A 19,380-nucleotide genomic window follows, 5' to 3' on the forward strand; every position below is an offset into this window, starting at 1 on the left:
CTTAAACCTTTCCCCCAGCTGCCTCCTCCAATACATTGATGATCTCCTTCTTTGCAGCCCCTCCCTAGAGGACTCCCAAACTCACACCCACACCCTTCTAAACTTTCTTGCTATCAAAGGATATAGGGTCTCCCCCTCCAAAGCCCAACTGTCTGACCCAACAATAACATACTTAGGAGTCCAACTCTCCCCTGGGACCCAAGCCATGACCTCAGCACAAGTGACCTTAATAAACAGCTTGCTTCCTCTTTCCTTAAAAAATGAAATTCTCTCTTTCTTAGGACTGCCAAGTTTCTTTATAATATGGAATCCCAACTTTGTCCTCCTGGGTCAGCCCCTCTACGAAGCAGCCAAAGGTCCCCTCAATGAACCCCTAAACCCCACACATAACATACTTCCCAGTTTCCATAAACTCCAAACCACTCTTATCAATGAACCCGCCCTGTCCTTAGCTGACATCTCCCAACCCTTCATTCTCTATACTGCCAAAAAATCAAGGAACAGCTCTCAGGGTCTTAGGGCAGCAAAAAGGAAACCTTCCTTCCTTTGCCCCTGTGGCATACCTCTCTAAACAATTAGACAACACTGTCAAAGGGTGACCTGTCTTAGAGCATTAGCAGCAGTAGCTGTTTTAGCTCTGGAAAACAAAAAACTAACATTTGGCTAACCACCACCATCCACAGCCCTCACAACTTAAAGAATCTCCTCTATTCGTAGGTGCTAAGCTCCCTCCTTCCAGAATTCCGTCACTCCATGCTCTCTTTATAGAAAATCCTGAATTCAGCCTTGCCAAAAGTGCCCCCTTCAACGCAGCATCCCTACTCCCCATATCCTCTTCCCCTTCTACTCATTCTTGCACTGACGTTCTGGATTACCTTCAGCCACACTTCCCTAACAACTCCTCTGAGCCTCTCAGTAACCAAGATGACCAACTATTCATAGATGGCTCCTCTTCTGGAGCCCCCGGGTCTCCCGAAATTGCTGGGTATGCAGTAGTTACCTTAAACCATGTAATTGAGGTTAAACCCCTACCCCCAGGAACCTCCTCCCAGAAGGCAGAACTCATAGCTCTCACCAGAGCTTTCCAAAAACAAACGGGTCAACATATACACAGACTCCAAGAATTCCTATCACATTCTTTGTTCCCATGCTGCCATCTGGCAAGAGAGAGGATTCCTTACTGCCAAGGGAACCCCTATTACTAACGGCCTCCTTATTTACCAACCCATTCAGGCCACACACCTCCCAACTGAAGCAGGAGTCATACACTGTGGAAGACATCAAACAGGATCAGATAAAATCTCAAGAGGAAATAAAAAGGCTGATGAGGCAGCAAAACAAGCCTCCCTTTCTTCTATGTCTGCGCCCATCCTCCTTGTCACCCCAGCAGTCTGACCCACATACCCTCCCACCGGAAATGCTTCACTACTACAGCGAAGAGCCTCCCTTCAAGCGGACTGGATAATCAAAAATCAAAAGCTCTTTCTTCCTCAAGAGCAAACGAAGGAAATGCTAACATCTTTCACCAATCCTTCCATATTGGTGCACGCCCCGTGTTCCTACTCCTTCACCCATATTTCTCTTCCCCCCGTCTATTCACTTCACTAAAGGACATAACCTCAAACTGTCATTTATGCTCTATTACTTTCTCCCAAGGGGTCCTCCACCCTCTCCTCATCCTTACACATCATCTCAAAGGAACACTCCCAGGGGAGGACTGGCAAGTACACTTCACCCACATGACTCCTGTCAAAAAATCTAAACATCTTCTTACCCTCATAGACACTTTTGCAGGTTGGGTAGAAGCATTTCCTACCCCTTTAGAAAAAGTTGCAAAGTCCCTCAAATTCTCATAATGGAAATCATCCCTAGATTTGGTCTCCCTCACTCCATACAATCAGATAATGGCCCTAGCTTCATCTCTCAAATCACCCAACAAGTCTCTCAATCTCTTGGCATTCAGTGGCACCTCCATATCCCATAACGGCCCCAGTCATCCAGAAAAGTTGAAAAGGCAAATGGAATTCACAAAACTCAGTTAAACAAACTCACACTTGAGGTAAAAAAACCTTGGACTTTCCTTTTACCCACAGCACTGGCTAGTATCAGAGTAAGTCCAAAGGCCCCCTCTTTCCTCAGTCCATTCAAGTTAATGTTTGGACACCCTTTCCTCTTACAAAACAGACCCCCTGGTGACTCTCAATTAGGACACCTCCCAAAATTCTCCATCATCCATCATCCCCTCCGTGAGCAAGCTGACCAGGCCCTCCCAAAACCCCACCAAGGCCCCACCAACCAGACACTCCTTCCAGGAGAATATGTCTTCCTAAAATCTCTTACTCCAGTGAGTCTCAAACCAAAGTGGAAAGGCCCTTTCCAAGTCCTTCTCACTACCCCCACTGCAACCAAACTTTCAGGACACAACTCTTGGTACCATTTTTCCAGCTTAAAAAAGGCCCCTGCAGCTGACCCACACTGACTAACCAACCAAATGTTCCCTGCAAATGCTCCAGCACTTCTCTAGGACCAATTCGACTCCACCTAAAGCCCATCCCAGAAGATCCCACTCTTCCCCCATGTACCATCACAGATAAGTTATCAGCCCTTACCATTAAGTATCCAAACCCTTATTAATGAAAATCATCTATTACGCTGCCCTTGCAGGAATCATCCTACTTACTCTACTCTTTGACATAGAACTATATGCTGCCTCACCTCGAGGGTGGAATTTCAGACAAAAAGTCTCAATATCCATAAGCCTCATAATCCTCCTTATAGCAGGTTTAATAGCCACCAACAGATAGTTGCCCCCCTAAACGTCTTGTCTTTGCCCATCCTGCCATTTCATCCTCTTCTTTCACTGCATCACAGAAAAAAAATCATGGTCCTACCCAGAACATCCCACCTTCACGTCATTCCTTGATTGGATCACTGATCTTACATCTCAAGGGGATTTACAGAAATTCACTCCAGATGAAGCCAAATTCTTTATCTTTACACTTGCTCTCTGTTTGTTTATTCCTTCTTCCCTCCCTTCTCACTACTGCTCCGCCTCCAGCACACCATTCAACAGGCACATACGGTACTCAATCAAACTAGCCCCTCCATGGCCAAGGCCTGCTGGTACACCCCTCAGAAGCCATATCAAAGGACACCTTCCCAGTTACCCTCAAAGACTGGGTTCACACCAATATAACCCTCAACCCTCTCTACCAAAGTTTTGGAGGAGTAAATGCACTCAAAATTTACAAACTCAATCTTACCACACATAATTCAGAACACATGGTTATCTTAGGAGCACTTACCTCAGACTCAGTACTCAGCCAACAAGCATCCCTATGCATAAAATGTGAGCTTTCCTCAGGAGTCCCCCTAGACACCCTCTCTTCTAGCTTATGCAGCTATACTCTAACATGCATTCCCCCTACAGGCATCCAAACAGTAACAGTAACAAACTCCACACAAATTCTCAAAATCTCCAACGCCCCTCAGACCCAAGTCATGGGAAAAACATCAGGATTCTGCAATAACAGAGGCCCTGAATACAAATCACAGGGTGGAGCACTTGACTAAATGCAATCTCCACTTCCGAATGCATGTAAATCCCACTGCCTAACACACCCTCAAACAAACTACTTATTGACACAAAATGCTTCTTTCTACACCTAGAAAACTCAACAGTAGGAGCTAGCCAGCTCACCTCAACACACCCCCTTCAACCCCTAACCGGAGCGGTTGTAGCCTCCTCCCTCCATGCCTGGTGCATGGAGAACAACATTTTTGCCACACATTTCCAATTCTGCCTCCCTAGCCAAGGTATATTCTTTTTATGTGGCACCTCCACCTACCTCTGTCTACCCACCAACTGCACAGGCACCTGTACAGTGGTCTTCCTCAGCCCTAAAATAGACATAGCTCCAGAGAAAACCTACCCCTCCAAACCCTCACTACTGAAATCCCACACCGCAGGCGCTAGGCGTACAGCTTATGTCACTACTCGTAGACCTAGGCATCACAGCGACCGCAGTCACAGGAGTAGCAGGAATCCCAACCTCCTCTTATTACCGTAAAACCTTATCAAAAGACCTTTCAGATGGTATAGACAACCTTGCAAATTCTATATCCACCTTACAAGCTCAGCTAGAATCCCAAGCGGCAGTCGTCTTACAAAATCTCAGAGGTCTCAAACTACTGACCGCTGACAAAGGAGGACTCTGCATTTTCCTAGATGAAGAATGATGCTTTTATTTTAACCAGTCAGACTTAGTTCAAGATGCAGTAAAAAAAAAAAAAAAAAAAAAAAAGTCAAAGATAGAGCCCAAAAGGTCAGGGAAAGCAGCTCCTCTTCCTGGACTTCTTGGCCCTCATGGTCTCTCGGCAACTGGGCCCCTGGCTACTCCCTCATCTTGGACCCGCTAAGATCATTTTTCTTCTCCTAATCTTCAGGACTTGCTTAAAATGCCTCTTCACCCAGTTTTTACAGAATCATATCTGAGCCTTTGCTCACAGAACCATACAGAACATGATGTTACTCCTGGAGTATCCACAATTTCAAAACCAAAGCCAACCCCACTTTCCAGAGTTTCCCCTGGCCACTGCCCCCTCTCAGCTTGAAGCAGTCTGATGAAATCAATGCCCCTTTACTATCATCTATTAAAAGGCTGGGATGTTAGGGTCTACCCAACTGAACTGTTTCCCCCTCCCATAGACCTAAACCCCAAAATCCATAAAGTAAAACTCCCTAACCCAAATCTGCCTGTAACTGTTTGACCGGAGGCCAACTGTCCCAGAATGAGGTTAAGACGTCTACCTTGCACCACAGAACTGGCAAAAAAAACATCTCCAGGAAATGATCAGACACCTGGCACAAAGGACCACCTCCCCACCCAGCCCTTTTCTTTTTCCTTCACCCAGACCCAGTTCTACACCCTATGAAACCTTGCTATAGCCTGTAAGTGGGGCTGCCTCCTCTGCTTTTGTCAAGAGGTAGCCTGGAGGACTGACAGTAAATCAGCTTGACTGAACTTGGGTCTATTGGCCTCATTCCTTTCTCGGCTGTCCTTCCAATTATCCCTTACACTGTGTATAATGTAAGGGAAAAAAAATTGGCTAGATTTTCATTAAGGAAATGAGAATATAGTATTGGTGGCATGTGAATATTTAAATGTCAGGTCTTTATTTCCCTGACTTTATGTCAGTCATTCTATGATTCTGAGTCTAGGTTGGGTTGGGAAATTAGAGAACTGTTGATGTAGATCTCTGAGTATAACTGTGAAACATGACAATGGTGAAGGTGCTTGGAAGGACACTTTCCAAGCATGGGGCAAAAGATAAAATAGCAGCAGAATATTCTTGTGAGGTTATATTAACGGAATTTTGAATGTGTAAGTAGAGATACAGACTGTTTTTAGAAACTTAAAAAAATTAAATGCAGAATTAAAAACAAGGAAATTTTAGGCCTTAGGGAATTTATTTAGACTTTATTTTCTATATACACAGTAGATAACAAAATGTGTCAGTTCCTAACAGACAGATTTTGTCACTTTTATGCCTCCCTGTTATCACTTCTTTCAATTTTTTTTTCTTTTTTGCTATATTCCCATTATGGAGATATTTTCTTTACCAATGTAATCCAAACATACAGGAAAGTGCTTGGAATATAATAGTTGCTTTAGAAATGTTGCCCAATACATGAACAGGTTTTAACAATAACTTTGCATCAGAATTATATCTGCCAGAATATGTAGCATTTCTTGTCTCTTGCCACCATAGAATATCCTGTCATTAAAAACTCAGCGTCTAACCCATCATAAAAGTTATTCTAAATTATATCTTAATGAAACAACAGAGTCAATAGAAAGCAATTATCTCTAAATGTGTATATTTTGTATTAATAGCATTATTTTATTTCCCTTGGGACATCTTTTAGTTAATACTTAAAAAGGGACCCTCAGTCTTTTAAGTTTCTTATCTCCTAGGTACCTAATGCACATTCTATTTTTTTTAAATGCCTCAACCACGTACCTGGATCTTCCAGGTAGTTGCTGCCCTCATAGAATTAGACGACTGGGAAAAATACTGCCCACAAAAGACAATGGCAAAAGACAATGTCCATAATAGCCAAGGAAACTGTAAAGAGCAATCATAGGAAATAGTGCAGTTCTTTGTCATAAAATACTGAGATCATCAAAGATCACCAGATTTTTGAGAAAAAAGTAAAAGAACAACAGCAAAAAGGAGGATAAACAATATTCAGAGAAAAAAATAATTTACGGGTTGCCTTAAGAGACCATGAGCGAGATAAGAAAAAGGAAAGCGGGCCGGGCGCGGTGGCTCAAGCCTGTAATCCCAGCACTTTGGGAGGCCGAGACGGGCGGATCAGGAGGTCAGGAGATCCAGACCATCCCGGCTAACACGGTGAAACCCCGTCTCTACTAAAAATACAAAAAACTAGCTGGGCGAGGTGGCGGGCGCCTGTAGTCCCAGCTACTCCGGAGGCTGAGGCAGGAGAATGGCGTAAACCCGGGAGGCAGAGCTTGCAGTGAGCTGAGATGCGGCCACTGCACTCCAGCCCGGGTGACAGAGCAAGACTCCGCCTCAAAAAAAAAAAAAAAAAAAAAAGAAAGCAAAACTTCTGTGTTTAGGTAATTTTCAGAATACATGGAAAGGTGATCTAGAGTAGTTTAATGTGACTCTCCCTTTAGTATACTATTTTCCAATAGTTTATTCTAGTAGTTCTCTGTATGAATTTCTAGGCTGGCTGGATCTTCTATTTCTTAAGGTTTTTTTTCTCTTAGTTTATCTATTTTTCAAATAATTGTGCCTTAACTTACAGATTTTGTTTTAATTTTTATCTTATAGTGCTCAATAAATTGCATTCTTGAATATTTAAGAAATCAGATTTCTTTAAACAAAGAACTTTGAAGAATTCTTTTTGCTCTCTGGTTGATTTTTTTATTTTATGTAGTTATATTATTGGTTTATTGCATGTACTATTTATGCTGGTTTATTCTAGAAGTTACCGATGTCTTCTTTTTTTTTTTAATTTTTTACTATTTTTCTGCCTTTAATTATATATCCCTAAGTATTATTTTTAAAATTTATCTTGTTTTATTACTTAGCTTATTTTGTTTATTTCTCCTATTTCTAGCGACCTTTGATGTTTTATTAATATATTAAGGGACTGCATGGACTTGCTTCGGTAGCTCTTGAAGGTTTATCCATCTACTATGGATGTTGGTGTTTTGTAAATCATTCTCTCCCCTGAGAAGGAAATCTGCATGCAAATTCTATATACATAGGTGAGGTGAGTTGACTAGCAAGATTTAGTTTCATATAGTTAAGAGGTAAGGTGGCCGCTAGACTAAGAGGCCCCAACTGTGAAATTGAAAAGGAACTTTATTTCCTAGTACCAGAAATCCTTTTTCTCTCACCAGCTTCCACCGACCACATCCCTGCCCTGGCAACCCAGATTCACTCTCTCTGGAGTTTAGCCATCTCTCTTCAGTCAAGGATTTGATTTATGCAGACCTTGATCCTGGGGCCTCTAAAAGATTACACATATCGCTGGACATGGTGGCTCATGTCTGTAATCCCAGCACATTGGGAGGCCAAGGCAGGTGGATCACTTAAGGTCAGGAGTTCAAGACCTGCCTGGCCAACATGGTGAAATCCCATCTCTACTAAAAATACAAAAATTAGCCAGGCATGGGGCACCTGCCTGTAATCCCAGCTACTTGAGAGACTGAGGCAGGAGAATCACTCGACCCAGGAGGCAGAGGTTGCAGTGGGTAATGATCGCACCACTGAGCTTTAGCCTGAGCAACGCAGAGAGACTCTGTCTCAGGAACAAAAAAAATTATTACATCTGTCAGATCAGCCATCTCCTCAGCTGTAACTCTCCCACACATCTTTGGAATTTTAACTAACTTGACATGTTTAATTTCACAATGTTTCCACTGTTTTTCCTTCTTCAGGAATGCATTCAATTCTCATTTGCTATGAAACCCTATGTCCTAATCATAGTTTTGTTTTATTTCTTTTGGACACGTCTATGGTTATTTTAATAGCATAATAGGGGAAAGAGAAAACAAATATATATGCTTGGTTAAATAAAATTATTATTTTGAGGACCCAGCCATAGAGATAACTGGGAGGAATCATTTTGACAATTATTTAAAAAGGATTGAATAATTTTACATTAGCACATGTAAACTAAGAATGTTAATTGTTTAGTTTTTAGTAACTCTTAATAAATGTCCAAATACAAAGAAAATAATCAATGTCAGAACAGATGAAGACAATCAAGAACACTATAAAACTGTAAAATGGAATAAAGTCAAGTAAAGCAGTAAAAAATGCAAAACAGATATGACCTAACCAAAGCTGTAGATACTATATTTTATTCCTTCGGAAAAAATAATTAGGAGTATATATAAGAACTTCATTGGATATCAATTTAGGTTTCTTGTGTGTGAAGTTATACTAAAGTTAATTGTAGAATTAAATCTTAATTTTTCTCATTCTAGATTGATGGTATTTTTATTTGTTTCTAAGTAAAATTTTCCATGTCTTTATAAAGTACTAACTAAAAGAATTAAGGACTAGATTTAAAATTTGTGTTTTCTTTCTGAATCTTGAAGATTCTTATGCACAGAATGAAAAAAATAGGTAAGAAATTTCTTATACAATGACATATTCACAAGGTTTAATTTCATCTTTGTATATTGCACTTTACAAAAATATCTTGAAAAATTTCTTGGGAACATTTAGTATGTAACCACTCATCACGCATTCATTCATTTTAAAATACAATAAGAAGTTAACAGTTAAGAAAATAAAATTCACCTAAGCATATAACAGTAACAATATCATAACATATTTGATGTTTATTAGTTTATTTCCTATTTTAATAAAAATAACTACCTGTTTTTTGTATTTTTTGGTTTGTGTGCAGACTTCAAATTATATGTCTTGTTATTTTAAGAAGATTAAGTATGAAGTGTTTGATATGGAATAAAGTATTCAGCATCAGTGTATCTAGGAGTTTACTTAGTAATCAATAAAGTGTTTAGCAGGTAAGAAATCAAGGCAATAAATAAAATAATCTTTAAGAGCAGGTATAGAGTGATGCTAATATAACAATATGGCCAAAGATAAAAGACTATAAGCACTCTTCAATAATTAAGAATAGCCATTAATTTGGTGGCAGGTTTATAAAGGTCATAAAACTTTTAAATGTTTTGTAGCTTATCCTTGGATTATCAAAACTGGTAACTAATTCTTTTTGATTATACTTCTTTGACAATCAATATCCATATTTGTATTCTAGCTTACCCTCCATGATTCATAGTCCCTATGCAAGTTCAAATAATCACATATTTGTTAATCATCTACTATATGCAAATGAGAAAAAAGAGTATAAAACTGACCTTAGAAGTTTGGTGTCTAGTGTTTGATACAGAAATAAATCATGAAATTTTAGTACAGCACCTCTAGTGCCTCAATGTAAGTAAATACAGAGTGCTATAAAATCTCTTAGAAATAGCCCTTCTCAGACTCAAAAAGTGACATAAAGCTTTGGAGCATAGGTGAGACCTGAGCTAATTTCTGCATAGTGATTAGATATTCCCCAGGTTGTGATGTATTTTGTGGAGGCAGGAGTGGGTATAGAGAAAGTAACTGTTAAGAAGTAGAGACATGAAAGGAAAATGTCCCATTTAGGTACATACATTTAGGTACATTTCGTGATGAACATAGACTGTTTCTGAAACTGAGATAGGAGAGAGAAAAGGAGGATCTAGAGAGGTTATATTATACCAACAAATTAATATTTGTCTTGAGGGCAATTATAAGCCCAATAAACATATTTTAAAAATGTAATGGTCATATTTAAATAATCTTTTAAAAGATATTGTGCCTCTATTATCAAGAAAAGTGAAGACAAACTATACTTGAAGGAAGAGTGTCAGCTATGAGACTCTTACTATAAGTCAAGTGAGAGATGATATTGGAATGAAAAAAGTGATGTCATGAGATGGAACAAAAAGATAGACTTGGAAATATCAAAGAAGAGTCAATAAGCCCTAATAATTAATTCAGTACAGCGTAGGAGTGGAAATGGTCATGGAGACTGGATAAAGAAAGAAGAAAAAGTCAAGGATACCTGCACTGGCAAAGCCATTTAGCAAAGCAAACAGGAGAGAAAAAAGGTCTGTTTGAACCGGTTGAATTGGAGCTGCCTCTTGGGCATTCAACTGGAGAGTTCTCCCAGAAAGTTAATTATATATGTCTGGAACATGAGCGTAATCAGGGATGTAAATATAGATCTGGAAAATGGCAACACATAAATGGTAATTGAAAATAATGATAATTTTACCCTGGGAGAATGTGTACAGTGAGAACAAAAATATGTTTGTGAAAGAGCCATGAAGAACACCTGCCTTTGTGGGTTAGAGGAAGAAAGAGAGTCAGAAAAGGAGATGGAACAGAGGCAGCCAGAAAGATAGGAGAATACTCCAGAGGGTGCATGTCATAGAAACCAAAAATGAGAGTGGTAAACTAAATCTAAGTTAGTAGAGGTCACCTAAGTAACAATAAATGAAATTTTTCCATGAAAATCATAACCTCCGAGTCATCATGCCTTTGGAACTAAATGCTTTAAACAGGATGGTAAGAGGAGCAATCACATTAAAAAGTGTGGCAGAGTCAGGAAGGAGAATTAGAGTTGCCCAGTTTAAACATCTCTTTCAAGTTACCATTACACTGGTCTACTGCTAATTGTATAAATTCAATTACTGTGTCCTTTTCTTTGTTTAGGATATTTAACACACATTTCTTCCTTTCTTTACTCATAGACATCTTGTAAGAATCACTTAAATCCCACATCTTCCTTAGGCATTGTGATGATTCTGCTCATACTGTGCTTTCTTTTCTGAACTGCTATAAAATTTATCTCTCAATCTGAACACTTGAAGTATCAGTCAGGGTTTGTGACTTTATGTAGCACAATGCAACCTTTCTTATTTGACCAAAAAAAGGAAAGCTGTTAAAATAATATAGCTAAGAAGACTGGCATATCAGGATAAGGTAAGAGGATAAAACAAAGCCATTTAAAACAAGGGACTGGAAAGAGTTGCAGCCAACTTCCATCCAGGAAAGATACGTCTCACTGGCACTCATTGTCACAGCCTCTATTACCAGTACCTCTTTGCCAGGAAATTTTGGTTGATGACATTGCTACAGGTGCCCCTGGAAACATTTCCCCTTCTACCAGTTGTTCAAGCACAGCTCCAAATTTAAAACCTTCTTGGTATCCCTTCCCACCTCGACCTCATATTATTGGTTGAACTCAGATCTCTCTCTCTATATATATATGTATATATATACATGTGTATATATACATATATATTTATTTAAATATATAAAGGGACTTTATATATATACACATATATACATATATATGTATGTATGCATATGTATAAATATATTTAATTTTCTTGGGGATCGTTCTACAATTCAGTTGTAACAAATGTACCTTAGGTATTACAAATATCAAGGGTGCTATATTTCACCAATGCCAATAACAGTCTTTAGTTCTATTAATCTAAGATTTTACAAATAACATGCATATTTAATCAATTGTTAACCAGATCGCTAATTTGGCAGTTATAATAAAGTCGCAGACCACAGTTTGCATGGCAAGTTCCTGGGTGAGGGAAATGTGATCTCAATTATTTCTGAGTTCTGAAGGAAAGAGCAGGATTCAATGAAAGTGGGTTATGGAATTCTGTTGCACAAGCCCTGTTGGGTATCTTGAGGTTTAGACTTGTTTCTTCTAGCTTCTGCTTTTTTTTTTTTCCTTGACATTCTGGGATACATGTCCACAACATGCAAGTTTGTTGCATAGGTGTACATGTACCATGGTGATTTGCTGCACCTATCAACCCGTCATTTAGGTTTTAAGCCCCGTATGCATTAGGTATTTGTCCTAATATTCTACCTCCCCTTGTGCCCCACCTGCCTACAGGTCCCAGTGGGTGATGTTCCCCTCCCTTTGCCCATGTGTTCTCATTGTTCAACTCCCACTTATGAGTGAGAACATGTGGTGTTTGGCTTTCTGTTTCTGTGTTAGCTTGCTGAGGATGATGGTTTCCAGCTTCATCCATGTCCCTGGAAAGGACATGAACTCATTCTTTTTTATGGCTGCATAGTATTCCATGGTATATATATGCCACATTTTATTTATCCAGTCTATCATTGATGGGCATTTAGGTTGGTTACAATTCTTTGCTATTGTAAATAGTGCTGTGATAAACATACATGTGCACGTGTCTGTATAGTACAATGATTATAATCCTTTGGTTATATACCCAGTGATGGGATTGATAAAGGTCTTAAGATCTAAGGACCTAGGAAAGAATGTCTAGCATTTTCAGCTTCTATACTGGAAGGCCTATTCTACCTCCCACATTATACATTGTTATAGAAAATTCCTCAAAAGCAGGATGAGTAACCAAAACAAAAGTCATATTTTTGCCACAATGATTTGTTATTTTTTTTTTTGAAAAGCAATTTGTTATTGACTAAAGTAGACAGAAAACTCTTTGGACATACTAAATCCTGTCTTAATTTCTTATCTCTCACTGGACCAAGCACAACTCTTACTGTGGTTAATCACATTGTAACCTACTTCTTTACCCCTTCATGATTTTGTGTTCTTTTCTAGGTGGTTTTTCAGTTTCTTCCATTAAGGAATAGGGTATATTTTCCTAACCCTTGGCTTTGGATGCTATCATGTGACTTGTTTTGTCAATAGAATCTGGCTGAAGTAAGTACGTGCCAGTTGGAAGTCTGGGCTTTAAGAGGCCTTGTACATTCCCCCTGGTGTCTTGTGTTTCTACCCCTTCCATGAAAGTGATATATTTGGATTAAGCCTTGGTTCCAGGTTGGAGAAAAAAGTTACTTGGTGCAGAGACAAGCGGCAGCAGGTAAGCCTCACCCAGATCATCCATTAAAAGTAAATGTGAGCTAAATAAATACTTGTTGTATGCTTGTGAGTTTTAGTGGAACTTGTTATGTAAAAGTAACTAACTGATATACATGTTGGAGAAACTTTTTTAATATTAAAACAAAGTCCAAATAAAAATGAAAATATTTAAGGTTTTGAGTTTCTCACAGAACTGAAAGAAAGTATACTCTCTTGTGCATGTGTCTGTGTGTGTATACATATATACACACACACACATACATATATATATCACATTCCAAAGTCTGGTTTTAAAAGGCATTTTATCTATATTGAGTATCTCTATATAGATGTCCCTCTATATCAAAAATTTTAAAGGTTTCCTTTTTATGTGTTATCTTAATCCTACTCAGCTCAACATTCCTGTCACATATTCAGTTGTGAAGGTAGCAGCTCAAGGTTATCACTGAATGAGTCAAATGAAAGTAAAAAAGTATCGAGTGTGGACTTCTAGCATTCATCCAGCTGTACAAAGGAATAATATTGAATTAAATCACAAGGATCTTTTGCTCAAAGTCACATGAATAAGTCTATACACCCTGCGGAATCCTCTGGGAGCCCATATCTTGAGAACTCTTGTACAAAGTGAAAGGGCCCTTTATAAGAAAAACAATGAAGACAAAGGAAATCTAAATTTAAATCATATTTATTTTCTCTCTATTCATAAAATCTCGTATGTGGTATACTGATATGTGTTCACATGCGTATTAACTGTCAACAAATTATCACTGCATTTTTGATAACAATATCAAAAAATAGGGGACAGTGACATCAAGGTAAAATGTGCTAAAATACTACATTAAATTAGAAAAATAGTAATGGAAAGATAGAAATGTCAAAGATAAAATGGAATATAGCCATTATTATGTGTTCAGTTTATTGTAGAAAGATAATGTATTTTATACCCTACATGATATATAATCGGAATTAGGAAAGTTATGTAATTAAGATGGCATGCTGCCTTCCATCATAATCCCCGCCCACTAGAGAAATGACAGATGGGTAATTTCAAGCTTTTAACTGCAGAGAGGGAATGGGCTTATTGCTTCATCTGTCAGGTAAGCCACTTTTCAGTCATCTCTGACTTCATTAAAGCTTTCCAATCTTAGAAGAAATATATTTCAATATGGAAAATAGGTTGTTTGGGGATATTTATGCTTCACCTCTCTCATTGCTTCAGCTGTCCTATGTCAAATTTCTGCTGAGAACTCTTCTACAAAATCAGTGATAAATTTGGCCATATTCCCGTAAAGCCTCAGAAACAGGATAATTAGACATGGAACTTCAATTATCTCTCCATATCTAAATATTTTTCTTTCCTCTAGGATGACCCTAAACAAAGTAAAAATTAAATAAATATTTTTCAAATTATCTCTTATTTCATTAACTTACAGTAAGTCTTTCCTTTCCTAATATTATAAGGTTGTTTGTACTGTAAGTTCAGGAATAACACACAGACACTCATATTTATAATGTCCTGGTCCTATTTTTACAAGAATGTCTGTTTTATTCAAATTACAATGAAACTATAATTAACTATAAAGCACTACATCTTATTTTTAATATCCTTCACATCTAAAGCACTGGGAAAATAGCAAGTGACTTTAAGTACTTTCTTAAGGTTGAACCATACTGTATGGATATGATAATAAACAGTAGAATAATATTTAGGTAGAATAAGGAAAAGAAAACTGCAACCATCATATGCCAGAAAACCAATTTATTCCTTTAGCAAATTAAACCACATAAAGATCCCCACAATTGTTTGTTTGTTTGTTTAAGGAAAATTAATTATGGGTTATGCTTTTAGCCATCAGTTGTTATCTAAGCAGTCTAATTAGGTGAGAGACTCTTAGCAGAAACAGTTTTATATATGTGTAAATATAGCAAAGCATTATGCAAAATTTGTCAATGAGTAATCTTTATTGGAAGTTTTCAGATGTAGGTTTGCTATTTATTGTATCACAACTTTTACACTTACTAAATGGTATTAAAATAATCTAGAGTTTAACTCTTTTTTTTTTTTTTTTTTTTTCCTGAGAGAGCCTCTCTGTATTGCCCAGGCTGGAGTGCAATGGCACAATCTTGGCTCACTGCAACATCCACCTCCCGAGTTCGAGTGATTCTCCTGCCTCAGCCTCCCTAGTAGCTGGGATTATGGGTGCTTGCCAAGATGCCTGGCTAATTTTTGTATTTTTGATAGAGATGGTGTTTTACTATGTTGGCCAGGCTGATGTTGAACTCCTGACTTCAGGTGATCTGCCTGACATGGCCTCCCAAACTGCTGGGATTACAGGTCTGATCCACTGCGATTTAACCCTTAAATCCTAGGTATAATATGAGTTTGCAAGAAATCCATGTTTTCGTTTTTGTATTTTCAGATCTCAAATATAGTATTCTCGTTAAAGTAAACTGCAAATCAAGAAGGCATCTACTCAGCAGAGAATTGTCTGATAAACCTTTACATCCTGATGATCAGAAATGATTAGCATTACTTCCCAGTTTTTATAAATCAGGTAATGTCTATTTCCATATTTATTCAATAGAGCTAAACGCAGTTGCTTGTTTTTAAGTGTGTATGTGTGTAAAATTTCACCCAATAAACACTGCATTTCTAGCTTAGAAAATGTAATAACCAGTTGTTTTCTTTCTCTCAGCTAAGACAACACATTTCCATTTAATTAAAGTCTCAAACATGGTCTGAGTTCACACTAGAATTGCGATGTTTGCTAACTAAATAAATGGATTTGCTGGCATCTAGCATCACAATAGTTTGTAGGCCGACTTCTCTTTTGGCAGAAAATCCCTGGAATTTCAAAACCGTGATTCCTATGTTTAAATGCAAAAGTGCTAGCTAAAATAAGGGGTCAAAATAAAACAGATTAACTGTTTTATTTCTCCTTCATATTTTAGTTAAAAATATGTAACACGTTTCCTGTTTTCAGCTTCATTATAGCACCTTAAATTTGAAAATAACACAGAGCTACACAAAACCAAAGCTGGAGATTTTATATTTTGTAAAAATTATTTCAAACCCATATTTTTAGTTTCCAAAGTTTTTAATCTATATTCATCATAACAGCTATAATATTTGAATAACTGTTAGAAATAAAATTTTCTTAACAAAAAAGGATCTATAGCTTTGTTTTCTATTCTACTCACATTTATTGGCTACTTTCTAATTAATTATAATATTATTTATTTTTATTTTGTTTCAACTTTTATTTTACGTTCTGGTGTACATGTGCAGGATGTGCAGGTTTGTTATATAGATAAATGTGTGCCAGGGTAGTTTGCTGCACAGATTAACCCATCACCAAGCTATTAGGCCCAGCATCCATTAGCTAGTCTTCTAGATGCTTTCCTTCCCCAAACTCCTCCCAACAGGCCCCAGTGTGTGTTGTTTCCCTGGATGTGTCCATGTGTTCTTATCGTTCAGCTCCCACTTATAAGTGAGCACCTGTGGTGTTTGATTTTCTGTTCCTGCGTTAGTTTGCTGAGAATAACAGCTTCCACCTCCATCCGTGTTCCTGCAAAAGACATGATCTTATTCCTTTTTATGACTGCATAGTATGCTGTGGTGTATATGTACCACATTTTCTTTATCCAGTTTGTCACTGATGGGTATTTGGGCTGGTTCCATGTCTTTGCTATTGTGAATAGTGCTGCAGTGAACATACATGTAGATGTATCTTTACAACAAAATGATTTATATTTCTTTCGGTATATACTCAGTAACAGATAGCTGAGTCAAAAGATGTTTCTGCTTCTAGATCTTTGAGGAATCGCCACACTGTCTTCCACAATGGTTGAACTAATTTACATTCCCACCAACATTGTAAAAGTGTTCCTTTTTCTCCACAACCTTGCCAGCCTCTATTGTTTCTTGACATTTTAATGATGGGTATTCTGATTAGCATGTGATGGTATCTCTTTGAGGTTTTGATTTGCATTTCTCTAATGATCATTAATGTTGAGCTTTTTTTGTATGTTTGTTGGCTGCATGAACATCTTCTTTTGAGAAGTGTCTGTTCAAGTCCTTGGCTTTTTAATTTTTTTTTTTCCTGTGAATGTTATAATTTAAATATGGCAAGACTAACTTTAAAAGAGAGCAAACTCTCAATTATGAAAAGAGGGAGTACAAAGAAAAAACAGCAACAAATTTAACCATGAAACAGAAAAAAAAAAAAAAATACTTCTTTCCTTAAATAAATTAGAAAGTGAGGATAAAACCAGAAACATGACTTCATGTTTCTGAATTTGATTTGACAAAGCTTCACCTGGATAATAATTGGTGAATAATCTTGAACATTTATGGGCAATTTAAAGAGACAGCATGTAAAGGGAGAAAATATTAATTATGTAAAATCTTTTTGAATCCTTCTGTCAAAGATAGACCCGATTTGGCTGCTGAAGGCTGGTTTGCGTCAACATGGTGGTTACCCTGAGTATCTAAACAGGCGGGCCCGTTCACGCTGCCATCACTCGCTGTGGGTTGGCGACCCACTGGGTGGCGGGCCCGTTTCCTATCAGCCGGACCCTGATTCTGACTGGGAGCTGGAGGAATGGGAGCTGCAGGAGGTGGAGAGGTACCATTTTCTCCCTGGGCCCTCAGCTTGAAGCAGGACCTTACTCCCCACACCGCCCCAGGCTGCGCCCCCTTGGTGCCAGGCACCCTGCCTGGCAGCGGCCTTCGTTCCTTCTTAGGGGCGTTGTCCGGGGCGCAGCGTCAGGTGTTCAGCTCCCCTGGGACCGCTGGTCCCTTCACTAATGATGTATTTCATCACCCGTTTAGAGCGTTCGGCATGCTTAAGGGCAGTTATTGTTCTAAGTGTTAGCGTTCTCAGCGTACAGAGCAGCTCTAAACCGGCAACATGGCCCGGTTGCCCTTGCAATCAAAGAGAAGTGAGCTAGGAGATCCATGATTTAGCCTGAGACTCTTCAAACATGCATCTTACTTTCTTGCATGGCTTCTGCAATTGGTTCTCTCCCCCAACACCCTGCAACAACAGAAAAAAGCAATCCGATTCCAGAAAATTCGGAGGCAAATGGAGGCGCCTAGTCCTGGTCAGTTCCCAGGTTGGCAGAAGGCTTTGATGTCTGCACTGATGTGAGCCGAAGTTTTTCTTTTTCTTTCTTCCTTCTTTCTTTCTTTCTTTCTTTCTTTCTTTCTTTCTTTCTTTCTTTCTTTCTTTCTTTCTTTCTCTCTCTCTCTTTCTTCTTTCTTTCTTTCTTTCTTTCTTTTCTTTCTTTCTTTCTTCTTTCCTTCCTTCCTTCCTTCCTTCTTTCCTTCCTTTTTTTTTTTCTTTAACGGAGTTCTGCTCTGTGGCCCAGGCTGGGTGCAATGGCAGATCTCCACTCACTGAAACCTCCGCCTCCCAGGTTCAAGCGATTCTTCCACTTCAGCCTCCCGAGTAGCTGGGATTACAGGCCCACGCTTCCAAGTCTGGTAATTTTTTTTGTGTGTTTTTAGTAGAGACAGAGTTTCACCATGTTGGCCAGGCTGGTCTCAAACTCCTGACCTCAGGTGATCCACCCACCTCAGCCTCCCAAAGTGCTGGGATTACAGGCGTGAGCCACCCCGCCCTGAAGAAGTTTAAAAGGCAAATTTGTACCCATATTTGAGAAGAAGATGAGCCGGATCAAAAAGTCCTTAAGAAAACTGGGTTTGCCTACTCACTTCGGCAGCTCCAGGGCTCTGGAAATACCTGGAAGCTGCTCCCTGCAGGCCACTCTGTATCAGGTTCTGTGCTTATGCCAGAGCGTGAAGCTTCATCCAAAGACCCGAATTACAGCACAACTTTGAAAGTGAGAGAGTCAAACACTCACAGGACAAATACACCAAGGAGATGGAAGGGAAGAAATAAAGGAATCCAGGACCTGGAGGAGAGCTTTGTGCTTGTTGCTGCAGTCCTGGGTCATCAGAGAGAGCTGCAGAAGTACTCCAGTGATTGTGAGATCACCAGAAGAACTGGGCATGGTGGGTTGCCAACTGATCAGGAGCTGGAGGAATTAAAGGCAGGGGAGTCAGGTAACCAGCAGGAAAACAGTGCAGAGGGGGAGAGAGTTCTTTGATAGCAACGGGAACTTCCTGTGCAGAATTTGAGTCGGGGCTTGGCTTGTGGAGATGCCTCCTGAAAAACATCTGGGAAAGTATTAATATATATGAAGCAGCCTGGATTTCCATTTATTTGGATAAGCTAGCTTGAAATAGGAAGAAGTGATGAGCCTGGAATGTGGGAGGAAAGAGCTGCGTGGATAGATTCTAACTTCCTGTAGTAGTGCTCCCAGTCTGACTTCTGTAGATCTTCAGTACTCAACCCTTCTTGCTTGGGCCCTCTGTATGTTGAAAA

General features: G+C 38.9%; 1 pseudogene; it reads left to right on the forward strand.

The window, feature by feature from the left end:
- The first annotated feature begins 17,459 nt into the window (after window positions 1-17,459).
- Window positions 17,460-19,133, forward strand: LOC105513690 (annotated as a pseudogene).
- The last annotated feature ends 247 nt before the right edge of the window (window positions 19,134-19,380 follow it).

Source organism: Colobus angolensis, unplaced genomic scaffold (genome assembly GCF_000951035.1).
Source record: "Colobus angolensis palliatus isolate OR3802 unplaced genomic scaffold, Cang.pa_1.0 Scaffold234, whole genome shotgun sequence".
NCBI lineage: Eukaryota > Metazoa > Chordata > Mammalia > Primates > Cercopithecidae > Colobus > Colobus angolensis.